At 58.8% G+C, this 13,160-nt stretch overlaps 1 protein-coding gene across 6 annotated transcripts in view; it reads left to right on the top strand.

Moving 5' to 3' along the window:
- Positions 1-13,160, top strand: part of Large1 (LARGE xylosyl- and glucuronyltransferase 1) — a 334,576-nt gene that overhangs the window by 209,138 nt on the left and 112,278 nt on the right. The window lies entirely within an intron of this gene.

The following is a 13,160-nucleotide window of genomic DNA, read 5'->3' as shown; positions in this document are numbered from 1 at the left end:
GTCCGTGGCCTGTTAGGAGCCCGGAGGCTGCTGTTGTTATTTCATTAGCATTATCGCGCTAGCTTTTCCATTCATCCCTGAGTGGTGTGGGGGAGGCGCGGCGGGCCCTGGGGTACAGAAGAAGGGCTGACCTTGGGTCTCAGCTGGCCATGTGTGCCTCATGCTGCGTGCCCGCGTGGTCCCGGGACGTTGGTGCCACGGCTGCTCCTGGCAAATACCTGGCTCGTGTCTCAGGCTTTGGGAGAGTTGCTCCTGGTGGGCAGGGAAGAGGGCAGTCGGTGCATGGAGCCGTGGAACAGAAACGCATTGGGCATCCTTGAGAATTGTAGGATGAAATAGGGGAAAGCGGAATGTGTTAAATCCGGGGCGCCAGGAAGCTGCTGTGTGCAGAGGTGCCTGCTCCTTTGGATGTGCAGTGCAGAGGTCTGGAGGACTCTTCCGTGTGACATGCCATAATCCCAATCCCATGACGTTCCCAGGAGTATCTGACTTTCTCAGAGCATGTCACTGCCGAGCGCAACCCAGAGCAGCTCCGCGTCCCTTAAGCAGACAGAAAGGCGTACACGCACACTCACACACACCTACAGACACGCACACTCACACACACATGCTCAAGCCATGCGTCCTGTCAGGACCAGCTGGGGTTCCTGATCTTCTGGAAATTCCAGGAGGGACCAGCTCAGGAGGGAGGAAATCGGTGCTTGTCATTCTGTATACACACAGTGCATACAGTAATGCATGTCACAGACATATTACTTGGTGTACATCTATGTGTACACATGTGTGTTAATGTGCACACACAAGCATGCGCACACTTTTCTGGTTTGCCTTTTGGTGGGCCTTGGACTTCCTCCTTTACTGCCCAGGTGTCATAAAAGACTGCAGGCCACATCCCATGATAGCAAACTTCTTATAAGATAAGAGAGAGGATTTCTGAACCCCAGCCAATAATCCCTTTTCAAAATGTTTCTGAGTACGTAATAGAATATAGAAAGGAGGCAGCACTGAAGCCCCCACCTCACGTGGGGAGGGAGGACTGGTTGCTCGTGTTGGGATTTAGATTTTTTTAAATAAACTTTATTTTGAAACAGTTTTGGATTTGCCGAAGATGTGTGCAGAGTCCCAGTGTACCTGTACCTGTTTTCTGTCTGCCTCAATGTCTTGTACCAGTTGGGGACCTTTTTAGGAAGCTTGTTCCAGGCTCCTGCTCTGGCTGGACTGCGCCTCCCGTCCACATGATCCACATCAGCTCCTCTCAGCCACACACTGTCCCGTGGTCGGTGGCACAGCCAAGATGGCAGCCTGGCTCCTCTTCCATTCGCCAACTCCTCCTCGGGGTTTCAGTCCTCCTCATCCGTCTCCGAGCCAGCACCAAGCCCATGAGGACCTGCTGCCATCTCCCCAGGAGTCAGCAAGAGCAGATGATGACAGGGAATAGTGAGGCCCAGGGGGCTGCACACCCAGCACAGGGCCCCTTGTGGAGGGAGCTCCTGGCTTTGGGTGTGGGAGCACCATCACCCCAACCTAAGTAACGGGGCCCTTGGGGACTGGCTGGTGACCTCCCTGTGGGAAAGGGGACCCATGGCCACTTGAAATGGGGACAGCACAGACTGATGGCAGGAGGCACGGAAGAGCATGGCCTGGTGTCCCTGGATGTCCGGGCTCTCTGAGCCCTGAATACTTGGTGCTGAGACTCGGCAGGGCGGGAAGCTGGTGGGGAGCAGGATTGGAGGTTGAAGAGCCGGCAGGAGCCAGATGGCGGCAGATGGGCGTGCCAGGCCATGGCAAGGCTGGTGAGAGCCCAGCACAACCTCCAAGGAGCCTGAGACCTGACCGGGTGCAGCACAGCAGTGGGGACCGAGGGCCGCAGGCTGCAGAGTCATCAGGAGGCCCTGTGTCCTGTGGGGTCGCAGTTGCTGGTGTCCACGGGTGGCACCCCCCTCACGTTTGCCCCTTCTGTGCTCCACTGTGACAGGCGTGCCCTTTGTCCTCTGCATCCGTCTCCCTCCGCTACCACCAGCAGGAAGTCTGCTTTCCCCTTGGAAACCTGCGCTCCTCTTCCTGGCTTTCAGTGTGAGAGAGTGAGGATCCCATCTCAGGATGTGGGCTGAGGCCCTGCCCCGAGCAGGCCGCAGACCTCCCCTGGCTATTGCTGGCAGGGCGGACGTGCTGGGCCCCAGGAGGGCTGAGATGACTCTGTGCTGCTGGCCTGAGTTGCAGCCTAGAGCAGGGTGTTCTGGCTGTGTCTCGGTGTCCCCCCGCCAAGCCTCATGCAGTCACAGGTGGGGCTTTTCAGGGGTGGCTGGATCTGCAGTGTATGGTGCTGGGGTTGATTCCTGGTGCAGCGCTAGGCTCCAGGACACTGGGATTAAGAGCGTGAGTAGTCTGGAAAAGATAAAAGGCCAGGAAGATGCTCTGAAGGCTCCGTGTTGCCTTTGCTGTCTCCCCTGCCATGAACTGCTGCCTCTGCCACCCTGCCTGGGAGCCAGCCCACGATGGACTGAAACCCCTACGGACTGTGAGCTAAGTAAAGCTGTCCCGCTTTTACTTTGGGTGTTGGGAATTTTGTCTCAGCAATGAGAGAAAAGTAACTAAGACACCAAGTTTCCCTGATTTTAAATTTCTTCAGTCAGTTTAAGTTTCTGTCATACGCAATCCCCAGAAGCAGGCTGGTTAGCCAAGCCATTCTAAATAAACAGAGTCTCTTCAGCATTTTAGAGCTGTTCTGTTAGGGAGGAGAAGGCAGACTTGGTAGCCCATTCATCCAGTAATGAGGCCTAAATTAAAATTTGCACCCAGTCCCACAGCTCCGCGACTCCCGCTTTGCAGTCACTCCCGCTGAGAGCTGGGCCTGGGCTCTTGGGGCACTGGGCCCTGGCTCGCCCACCGGGCATTCCTCCTGTGGAGCCTAATTAACGATGTCATCAGTCAAGCAGATTAGGCACGGGCCTTGTTGGGAGATCATTACAATAAATCAGTGTTTGTCAGTGCAAAGGGACCTGTAGAGAGAGGAATTTTCTTTCCAGTCTTGAAGGGAACTCCTTGGGAACAAAGGTGGTCTTGTAGTGGTTTTCCTGATGTGCACACAAGTGGAAAATGCTCGAGGGGAGACCTCCGAGAGGGGCCAGAAGGTCAGCTGCTCTGGCTGTGTTGATGCGCGGCTATAGCCTGTTAGCCACACTGCCTGCCCCAGGCTGCCCGCCTTCCTCTGAGAAGGCCGCCTGCTCGTTGGATGACCTGAAGCGATGAAGGATCTGGAAATCATCAGATGGGTGTCACTTGGCATCTCCTTCCTTCTGTGGGTCACACACAGACGTGCGCTGTCAGGGGCAAAGCTTGAGCCACACACGGGGTCCCCTGATGCTTCGCACCCTCTGTCGTCCGCCGCGTGTCCTGCTGGCCCGGCCTCTGCGCTATCCTGCCGCCACCCCAGGTGGTGCTGACCGTGCAGTCCCCGAATGGACAGAATCAGGCCCTCGCTCTCTGGCTCTTTGGCTCTGCAATCCCAAAGTTGGGAGTCTTGGCCTCCTGGGGCGCCCCAGGCCTTGACTCAGTGAGGCCAAAGCCGGGCCCGGCACCCCGTCCAAGGCAGGAAGAGATTCAGGGTGCAGGAGGTGAGGGCTCCTCGAAACAGGGCTTCGTGAGGGGCAGCTGCTGCCTTAGCGTGAGGCGAACCCCAAGCCACATCTGCCCCCTCCACGTGGATCCTGCCTCTGCCCCCGCCAGGCTCAGATGAGTCAGGGCTCTTGGCTGGCTCCAAACACTTCCCTAGCAGCATAGGCAGCAGGTCCACACCGCAAATGTGTGTTCCCAGCCTGGAATTTTAGGGACACCCCATTATCCCGTGACATTGGCTCCATTTTTTTTTTAATTTGGGGGAAGGAAATGTTCTCACTGTAGACCAGTCAGAAGGGGAGTCCCGCTGGCTGGAAGTCATCAGTGTGGACTCTCCCTGGCCACAGCGGGGTGGGAGGGAGCTCCCTTCCCAGCGGCAGAACCAGGCTTACCAGACCCCTGTGCCCAGGCTGCCCACTCGCGTCTGGTGGTGAGTAAACCCTTGTGTGTCCACACAGCAGAGGGCAAAGCTCAGCTCAAACGTTTCTGCTGCTGGGTTCTCTGCTGCTGACAGCGCCAGAGGTTTTCTGTTACAGGACCGTTGGGTTCCGAGACTAAGGCTCTGCCTCCGTGAGGGCACCTTTTTCCTGAGCGCACCCCACAGCCTGTTGCACGCTTGCTGGCTCTCGGGGGAGCCTGTGTCAGTTTCCAACTGTTCGGGCCTCACGTCGGATTCCAGGCTGTTCCTGTTTGCGACTGCTCGCTGCAGGAGCCGGGGTGCTGTGCGGCGACGATGCAGCCTCGCCTCACCTGGGCAGTGTGGTGCTGGGGATCTGGTGAGGTCTCCCGCCCTGTCTTCTTCACGGGAGGTCCGCGCCTCCCCACCCAGTTCCGAAGCCGGGCCCTCACCTCCTGTTCCCTGTTCCCTGAGCTCCTCCTTGCCAGCTTGGGGTTGGAATCGCCTGGGGAGATGCATTGCCCGGGCGCCTGAATGCTGCCCACAGCCAGGCGCTCCTAGCTTGACCCCGTGGCACAGCCTGGCCCAAGGCTTCCTGCCAGGGTACTGCCTAGCTCTGCTGAGGCTGCACAGGAGGGACTGTGTGTCTTGGGTGTTTTGCAGGGGAGCAGCAGTGGGGCGGGCAAGGATCAGGGAGCAGTGTTTGGAGACGGGATTAAAACCCTGGCTCTAGCACCTCCCGGGGAAAAGTGCCAACTGTTTATTTAGTGTCAAGAGCTCAAACAGTGATCAGAATCCAACCCGGCATCATAAATGCCAGAAAAGGTCAGGGCTGGCTGGTCAAGGCACTGAGCGCACGCAGCGAACTGGCCTGGCTCCGGGTTAAGTCCAGGCCCTGCTGCAGCAGCGCGTCCGGGCCAGCGCTCGGCACCCGCTCCCAGGACTGGCTCACGGCTCCCACTTCTGCCGGAGGAGCAGAGGTACTGCCCTCTCCGCGGCCGTGCCCTGCCTCACCAGTGGGCTGGCATGGGTCTGCTGCAGCGTGCGGCCTCTAGGCTGAGGGCTTGGCTCCTGGCATCAGGTCTGCACCCAGGTCGAAGCCGAGGGCCGAGCCTGGCGGGCCGCAGGGATCCTGCAGTCGGCGGGGCGGACCTAGTGCTGTCCGGTAAGAGTGTGGGCTGTTAGCCTGTCCTCACAGAGCCCCGGCCTCCTAGGCTGTTGAAGGCACTTTCAGCCCTGAGCGCCTCAGGGCCTCGAGGTGGGAAAGAAGGCAGCCCTGGGCGAGGCAGGGCGCTCCCCACCCCACGCGCCCCGCCGGCTCCTCTAATGCCAGTGAGTCCTGGTGTGGGTGTGGAATGACTGAGCTCCAGCACTGTGGGCTGTGGAGCTTCCCACCAGGCCTGCTGTTAGCGGAGCTCACGGTCGCCTTCAGCAGGCAGCTCCGAGACCTGTGACATGCCGTGCACAGCCACTTTTGGACTGTAGCCCACAGTAAGAAACGCTGTATCACAACCTAGGAAACATGGGTGTGTATGCGAGCATACACGCATCTGTACGCATGCACATGTGTGTGCAGACACACAGTGCAGACGTACAACTCAAACCGTGTCTTCACGCAGCAGTGTTACACTATGCACAGTGGATTTTGTATTTTTTTCTACTCTATTTGATGTTTTAAATTCTAAAATGTTTGTCCAGGTCCAGCAATGGTTTTTCACGCCCGCAAACGTGCTGCAAGCCCTCATTTGCACAGATACCATCCTGGATCATCTCTTGGGCACCTCTGGCTCCATCCTGCATCCCCCAAGGAGCCCACAGACAGGGTGGGGACGAGTGGAGGCCTGTGGGATCCGTGCCCACAGCTGCCTTCTGCTCAACTCCCAACGTCGGCGAGCCTCTGGACATGGCAGTGTCGGGCTCACTGGCTGGGCTGCCTGTCCCGAGTTCACTGCTTCCCTGGCAGGCACCATGTGGTTGTCAGTTTTGAGCTCCGAGCAGCTGGGGGAAGACTCGGCGTGGGCTGGGTGAACTGATGGGGTACAGAAAAAACGTGGTTCAGTTCATTTCTCTCTGTCTGTCTGTCTCTCTCTCTGTCTCTACTGGCAACCCCTGTAGTCAGGTTCCAGTGTCCTGCCCAGTATACGATGCAGGCCTGAGGAAAAAAACTGAAAGACAGAACTAGGAGAGCAAGCCAGGACAACCAATGCCGGTACAACCGACAAAGGCGCTGGCCAGTCCCAGGCACTGAGTTTTATTGGCAATCAGTTGGGGTAAAGGCAATGAGTGGTTTCTATGGAAACTAATGTAAATGAGGCTCATAAAGGACAAGACAAAACATTCTCGAATTAGGAACCGAATAGGCAAAATATATGGTTGTAATTACAACATTGTCCTTCTAGCCTGAAGGTTTTAGTTGTGAGAACGGAATTTGGGTGCCAGTTACTCTGACCTTGGCACGTTGGCCTTGGCCAGACTCCCTTCTGTAAACCAGCCGGCTGTGGGGTTGACTCTGCACAGCCTGCCTTGGGCGTGATCAGTGTTCAGTCTCCCACAGTGTCTGTCTCTCTCTAACTTGTAGGGAAGATTTCACAACCTGCCCTTATGATCCCAAGCTTTGTAAGACGAGCGTCACTTTAGCTCAGGGGCCTGTGTTGAGTGCCCACTGTGAGCCAGGTACCCTAAGACACTAAACAGCAAACAAGAAGGGAGGAACTCCTGGGCTGGGTGTGGAGATGCATGCCTGTCAACCCGCACTCATGGAAGCTGAGGCAGGAGAAGCCAAATTCAAGCCCAGCCTGGACAATTAGTGAGGCCCTCTCTTAAAATAAAGGGGCTGGGATGAGCTCAGAGCAGAGGCCCTGTGTTCAATCCCTAGTACCACAAAAAAGAAATAAGGAAGGGAAGGCTTAGAAGAAGACAAAGGAGAAGGAAGCAGAAGCAGCTGCAGGCGATGTGATGCTTGCTTGTGAGGAGCTGGCTGAGATGGAGGCATGGAGTGAAGCAGAGCCAGGCCGCGCAGCCTCTGTAGAGGCCCGGGGTTAGGAACCACTGGCAGAAGCTCTTGGGGAAGACTGGGCCTTCGGGGTGCCTGAGGCGCGGTGGTCTCCTGTGCCGCTAAAGCTCAGCGCTCCAGGAAGCGGCTGCGTGGGGTCACGACAGCCTGGGGACTCAGGATGGGATTCAGTTCTCTTCCTGCCTGTGACATCGAGGTCACAGCCCCAGGGTGTCCTCGGCCTGACCCTCGCCCAGGCCCTGTGGAAGTCGCCTGTGTGGGGAGCGGCCGTGCCCGTGTGACCCTGAGGCGGGGGACCTTGCTGTCCGCTGACTCTGTGTGACGAGCATCCTTGGAGGGTGGACCCGGACTTGCTGCAGAGAGAGGAGCACGTGAGAAGCGGCCGGAGGGACACGCTGCACAGCTGGGGGAAGGGCCATGTGCCCGGGACTGGGCGGCCACTGGGCAGGGACAGGAAACAGATGGTCCCCAGAAGCCTGTACCCCCACACCTCCAGAACCGGGAGAGCTAGCTCCGGGGTCTGCCCGAGCCTGGGCCTGCTTGTTAGAGCAGCGGAGAGGTACCGCACCCCGTGAGTGGCCCTGGAGTCTCCTCCCCACACCTCTGTGTCCTCCAGGCCACTCAGGACGGCTGAGAATGGCTGTGCTGGAGCAGCGCATAGGGTAGGTGCCTGGGGTTCGGCTGAGCATGTGCTCTGAGCCAGCTCAGAGATGCCAGGCTGCTGCGGACCCCACTGAAGACGAGGCGGGAGGAGGCACCGGGTCTGACGTGGGTGTATGGGCGGCCTGGCCAGCTGGGCCTGGTTCGTGACTCCACCCCGTGCACGGCCTGGTTACCTGTCACCCTGTCACCCTGGGGCCTGGTGTGTATCCAGCCGACTAGGCCCTCAGTGATTAACTGATTAACATCCACAGCCACCCGCTGGCCACACTTGGAGGTCGAAGGACATCATGGCAGGCGGGAACCGTGTGGTCTTGTGGCCCTGGAGAGAGGCCTGCTCCGCCCTCACAGGCCCGCCTAGCGCAGATCCCCGAGCAGCTGCAGCCTGGCCTCGTGGGCCTCTTGCCCGCCTGCCCTCTGTCACTCCCGCCTCCTCTTTCCCAGCGAAATGCCCACATTGATTTGGGCTCCCCTGACCCAGAGCGCTGGGCTGCGGTGCCCTGCAGATGTCACACGTGGGTGGCTCAGCATGTGCACTGCCTTGCACGTGAGTCCCAAGGGCCTTGCATGTCCTCCCTGCTGTGAGGGGAAGTAGGAGACGCGGTGGGCGGATGTGGGGCTCATGTTGGTGAGGAAGACGGGAGCTCAGGAGGACCAGGACCGAGACCCAGGAGGGAGGATGCCACCCAGGGGCGGCCGAGAGTCCAGGAGCATTGTGAGTGTCACACAGCAGGCATCCCGGGGGTCAGCAAGGCAGGACTTCCAGAACCCAGGCCAGGCACAACAGAGAGGTTCTGGGGCTCCGCAGACACCCCGAGGGATGGCTCTGCCTAGGAGAGGCTGGGTCTGTGGTCTGAGAATCAGCTGGGGACCAAGCCCTGCAGCGGCCTGCCTGGGCCTCTCTGCTTCCACTGAGTCTGCGTGGCTTGGACCCTGGCTCACCACACACATTGCGCAGGACACTGGGCGGACACAGGTGGGCAGGAAGGATGCACATGAAAGGAAGAGCCCTCTGTACCTGCCTCGGCCCCCAGAGTTTGGAAGCCCAAGGTCCATTTCCTGCTTTCCAGATGGGAGCTGCAGGGTGGCCTCTGGGGAAGGCCATGCCCGGGGTCTTGCCACACTGCCACACTGGTCACGGGAAGTGACGCTGAGCTGCTGGGTGGCGTCTGGTGACCTCTCAGTGCCCCTGTGCCCGCAAGGCTCCTCAGACAGGGCTGGGCGGACTGAGGCTCGGGAGGGGGCCTGCTGTCCTGCTGTCTGCCTCCTGTGCCCATCAGGTTACCAGCAGGGCATGCTCGTGGGTTATTCAGTCAGCTGTAGACGCTGGCCGCCTGTGGGAGCTAGGTCCCATCCTGTGGGGTCCCTTCTGAGCTCAGAGGTTGCAGCCATGTAATTCCCTCCCTGGGTCCCCTGTCCTGGCAGTGGCTGCTGGCCCTCAGGGTGTCTGGGTGAGTTGCTGGTGCCCGCACCCCCGTGGCAGCTCCAGGTGCCCAGACGTGTCCCTGTGCCTGGCTGTCCTGGGACTGGATCCAGGAAAGGCCGGGCTTCCTGGGTCACCTCTAGTGTCAGCCACCAGACTCACGGCTGCTGAGCCGATTTAGTGCAGGTGTCATGAGGACCCCCAAGCTGGGAGGAGAAACTCCACTGCCCTGGACGCTGAGTCCGCTGGGGCTTCTTTGTTTTGTTCTCTTTTTGGGTTTTAGTTTTGTTTTGTTTTGTGGTGCTGGGGCATGAGCCCAGGCCCTTCCCCCCAAGCTACATTGCCAGCCCTGTTTTAACTTTTCGTTTTGAGTCTCACTAAGTCTAAGTTGCCCAGCTGGGCTGGAACTTGAAGTCCTCCTGCCTCGGCCTCTCAGAATGCTGATGCCAGGTGTGGCCCCCATGCCCAGGTCAGTTTTGACAGATTAAAGAAGGCGTGGTGAGAGGCAGATAAGTCAGGGAGGAGTTGAAAGCTTCAGAAAAGCTGAACCTGAGACCAGAGACGGAGCAGCTGCTTCAGTCCCCGATGCCAACAGGCATAGCGGAGCCAAGGAATGAAGGCCCAGCTGTGGAATTTGAGAGCCATCCTGGTCAGAGGTCAGGCCGGCTCCGCCCAGTCCCACAGAGTACGGGTCTGAGGAAGACACACGCGTGAGGTGTCTGCACTGTCTGGGAGCCGGAGCCAGCCTGCTGCTCCCCACTCCCCCGCTACCTGAGGAGGAGCCGGGCTGACAGGAGAGCGTCAGGGTGGGCAGGGTGGAGCCACCCTGCAGTTGCCGCTGTCAGGAACCCGTCCGGCGGCTGGTGGACGACACAGGGTCCCTGACCTCAGTGGGCGCCCGAGGCCCGGCAGCTCCTCTGCTCTCGGAGCCACACCCATCGCACCGGTCCCTCATCCCCTGCTGGCCGCCTGCAGTGACTGAGGACACCAGGTGTGGCCTGGAGCCAGCACGCACGGCAGGGCTGCTGTGCTGTGAGCAGCCCGGGCGCTGGGACCGGTGCTCACCAGGACGCTCTGCAGGGCAGTGGACGCCTCCGCCGAGGCGGGAGGCCAGGCAGGCGGCGCTGTCCCTTGGGAGCAGCGAGGCCCAGATCGTGTCCCCGTGTGCTGGTGCCGTGTGCTCCGTTACCCGGGATTCTCAGCAGAACCTGCCGCACCAGCAGCTGTCGGGTCCTTGTCCCCCTCCCTGGACGCCTGGCCTCTGCCCAGCTGGGAGGCTCTCGTGAGCCCTGAAGAGGGGAGGCTCATTGGGCGAAATGTGCCTCAGCACGGGGCCATCCCAAGGCCGTGCAGTTCACCTCTAGCTGCTGCTTCGGTTTCCTGCTCTGGGCCAGGTGCCCTCTCTGCGACCTCAGGAAGACCTGGCTGGAAGTACCTGCTCTACGCCCGAAGGAGATGATGCGTGCTTGCCCGTATGGCAGCTCAGCGGTGTCATCCAGCCCTCAAATTCTTTGCATCCTTTTTCCATTCTTAGCACACTGGATTTTTACCTTTGTGCTTCTCATATTATAGTTACAAAGTGGCTGCCACAGCGGCAAATGTCTCATCTTCACTTTCTTCCCAAGCTTGAAGGAGGAAGCAAAGCCAAAATTCTTTGTCCTCAGGAGGCCGTGTCTTTTTAACCAGGATAGGAACCTCCGAAGCAGACTTCCCTTTCCATGTCATGGATTAGAAATCAGTTGCAAACTAAGCCCTGGGGTCTAGACCCAGTCACTGCCTGTGGGGCAGTGGGAATTGAGTCGTTGATGGGGATTAGGAGTGGCCCTGGAGAGGGAGCCGGATGTGTCTTCCTGGAAGTCAGGAGAGTTCCCTTTGGGTCCAGCAGCTGGCTGGAAGCCAAGGGAGGGAAGAACAGTCAGTGGAGGGCCCTCCTGGGGCAGGAAGTGGCTGCCGCTGGACCAGGGCGGTAAGGACAGCTCCCCTCAGGACCCGAGGGACAGAAGGACCCGAGGGAAGGGGACCTGGACACTCGGACGGGCTGACTGCACCGTGCTCAGCCCTGCACGCCGAAGCCAGGGCCTGCTGGGCTCGGGGCTTGATGGGAAGGGAAGCGGGGGTGTGCTGAGTGCCAGGGCCTCCTGCTCCTGAAGTGGCAGGGCAGGTGAACGATCTGGGTCTCCCGAGGAGGCTCCTTGGGACCTGGAGTCCAGGCTGCAGGAGTCGCCATCCCGCGCCTGCTCTTCGCTGCTGGACCCGCCTGCACTGCCGAGCCCGCCGGAGCCTGCGCGGCGCCTGCCCTGCTTCGCTCCTTGCATCGCCCTGCCACAGGCTCCAGAGGGTGCCTGTCCCTAGGCTCTGTCACCTTCTTTCCCCAGGCTCAGGCCAGGTCCAGGGCCATGCCCTCCTTGAAGGCCAGGAGCCAGGAGCCATTGCTCAGTGGCTCGTGTTGGACCACTGTGCTCATGCAGGACGCTGCCACGGAGGGGACTCTGTGCTGCCCCCAGGCGGCTGTCACCGTCCAGGACAGAGGAGGCGTCGCAGGACTTCCGCCCGAGGTCACTGCCACTGCCCTGCTGGCCCTGCAGAGGGACCCAGCCCGCAGCCCCCCGCTGTGCTCTCCAGGGCCTGAGCGTCCCAGGGTGGATCTGAAGCCCCCGTTTGGGGAGCACCTGGCTCCTTGCAGAGCGGTTTCCTGTGGCCGCTTCCTCCTGAGGCCCGCGCTGGGAGTCACTCCCTGGGCCGTGATGCTGTGGGCACTGCTGCCCTCCGTCCCCTGCCGGGGCCCACACAGGTGGGCGTCTGTCACACCGCTGTTCTCCCCGCACCACACCTGCCGTGTTCTAACTGAACGGTGGAGTAACTATGTATTTGATTAATTTGTGTGCAAAGAGAACAGAAGGAAAGCCAGGTAGTGGGAGGCTCTAGTTTCCCAAGGGGTAAAGAAAATAAAATCTCCCCGAGTTGCCCACTTCTGCACTGGTCTGGGTCTCAGGTCACTTCCTCCCCATCCCTGAGGACGAAGGCGCCTGAGTGCCAGCTGCCACTGCTGCACTGCACTCCCAGCCGTGGGGAGGCCCTCTCTGCTCACCGCCTCTCCCTCAACCCCGCAGGCCTGGCCCTGGGGAAGCATCACCGCTGCTAGGACAGCATCCTGAGAGGCCGCGCTGTGCTGCTTCCTGGCCGCGACCCCACGTTCCCCAGAGCTCCTGGAGGAGGAGGGGTGGGCAGACGCGCCCCCTCCAGGACTCATTCCTACCCGCCCCCCGCCAGCTCTCCCGCATTGGATTTTCTTCTGTGTCAGGAAATCGGTGATCCCACCGGCTCACACTGCCAGAGAGAAGATGCTAAGGGGCAGGGCAGAGGCCTTTCACTGTCCACCACGCCCGGCGCAGGACAGTTACCAGCTCTTCCTCCAAGTAACAGAGGCGTTCATTAGTTAGATTGGATTTTCTTCCTTTGATTTTTTTTTTTCTTCCCCCTAGAACTAATTTTCCAACAGGCTCTCATTGAGTGAGTCTATCTGCAAGTATTTTGTGGGATAAGTCACATCTTTTTCCTTCTTTACTTTTTAAGAGCTTTACTGAAATGCAATTGACTTGCCATAAACCCCTTTTCAAGTTTGAAGTTCAGTAGTTTTCAGTATTTTCAAAAATTCAAAAGGTGGTACAATCAGTAACACTATCATACCTTAAAACATTACAATTACCCCCAAATAGACCCCCTGACCCCCAAGTTTCCCAGCCCTCTTCCCTCAGCTATGAAGCCACTGATCTACTTCCTATCCTGGGAGTCTGCCTTTTCTGAATATTTCAAAGCAATAGAATCACACACTATGTGTTGCTTTGTGACATGTGTCTTTCATCTGGCATAGCATTTTTAGTGTTCATTCATACAGCCTGTGTCTGCACCTTGCTCTGTTTGTGGCCAGGTTGTATTCTGTGTGCAAACTCCATCTTTGATGCTTTTATCCGACATTCAGGTAGCCCCCCTTCTGGTTTGGAGAGTGATATGGGTGTGAATATTTACCCAGAGTTGTGGTGTGGACATACATT

Source organism: Heterocephalus glaber, unplaced genomic scaffold (genome assembly GCF_053883595.1).
Source record: "Heterocephalus glaber isolate CG9 unplaced genomic scaffold, H.glaber_assembly_v1.0 deba00001572, whole genome shotgun sequence".
NCBI lineage: Eukaryota > Metazoa > Chordata > Mammalia > Rodentia > Bathyergidae > Heterocephalus > Heterocephalus glaber.
The sequence above is the reverse complement of the archived record's forward strand: the minus strand, read 5'-3'. Positions and strand labels throughout refer to the sequence as shown.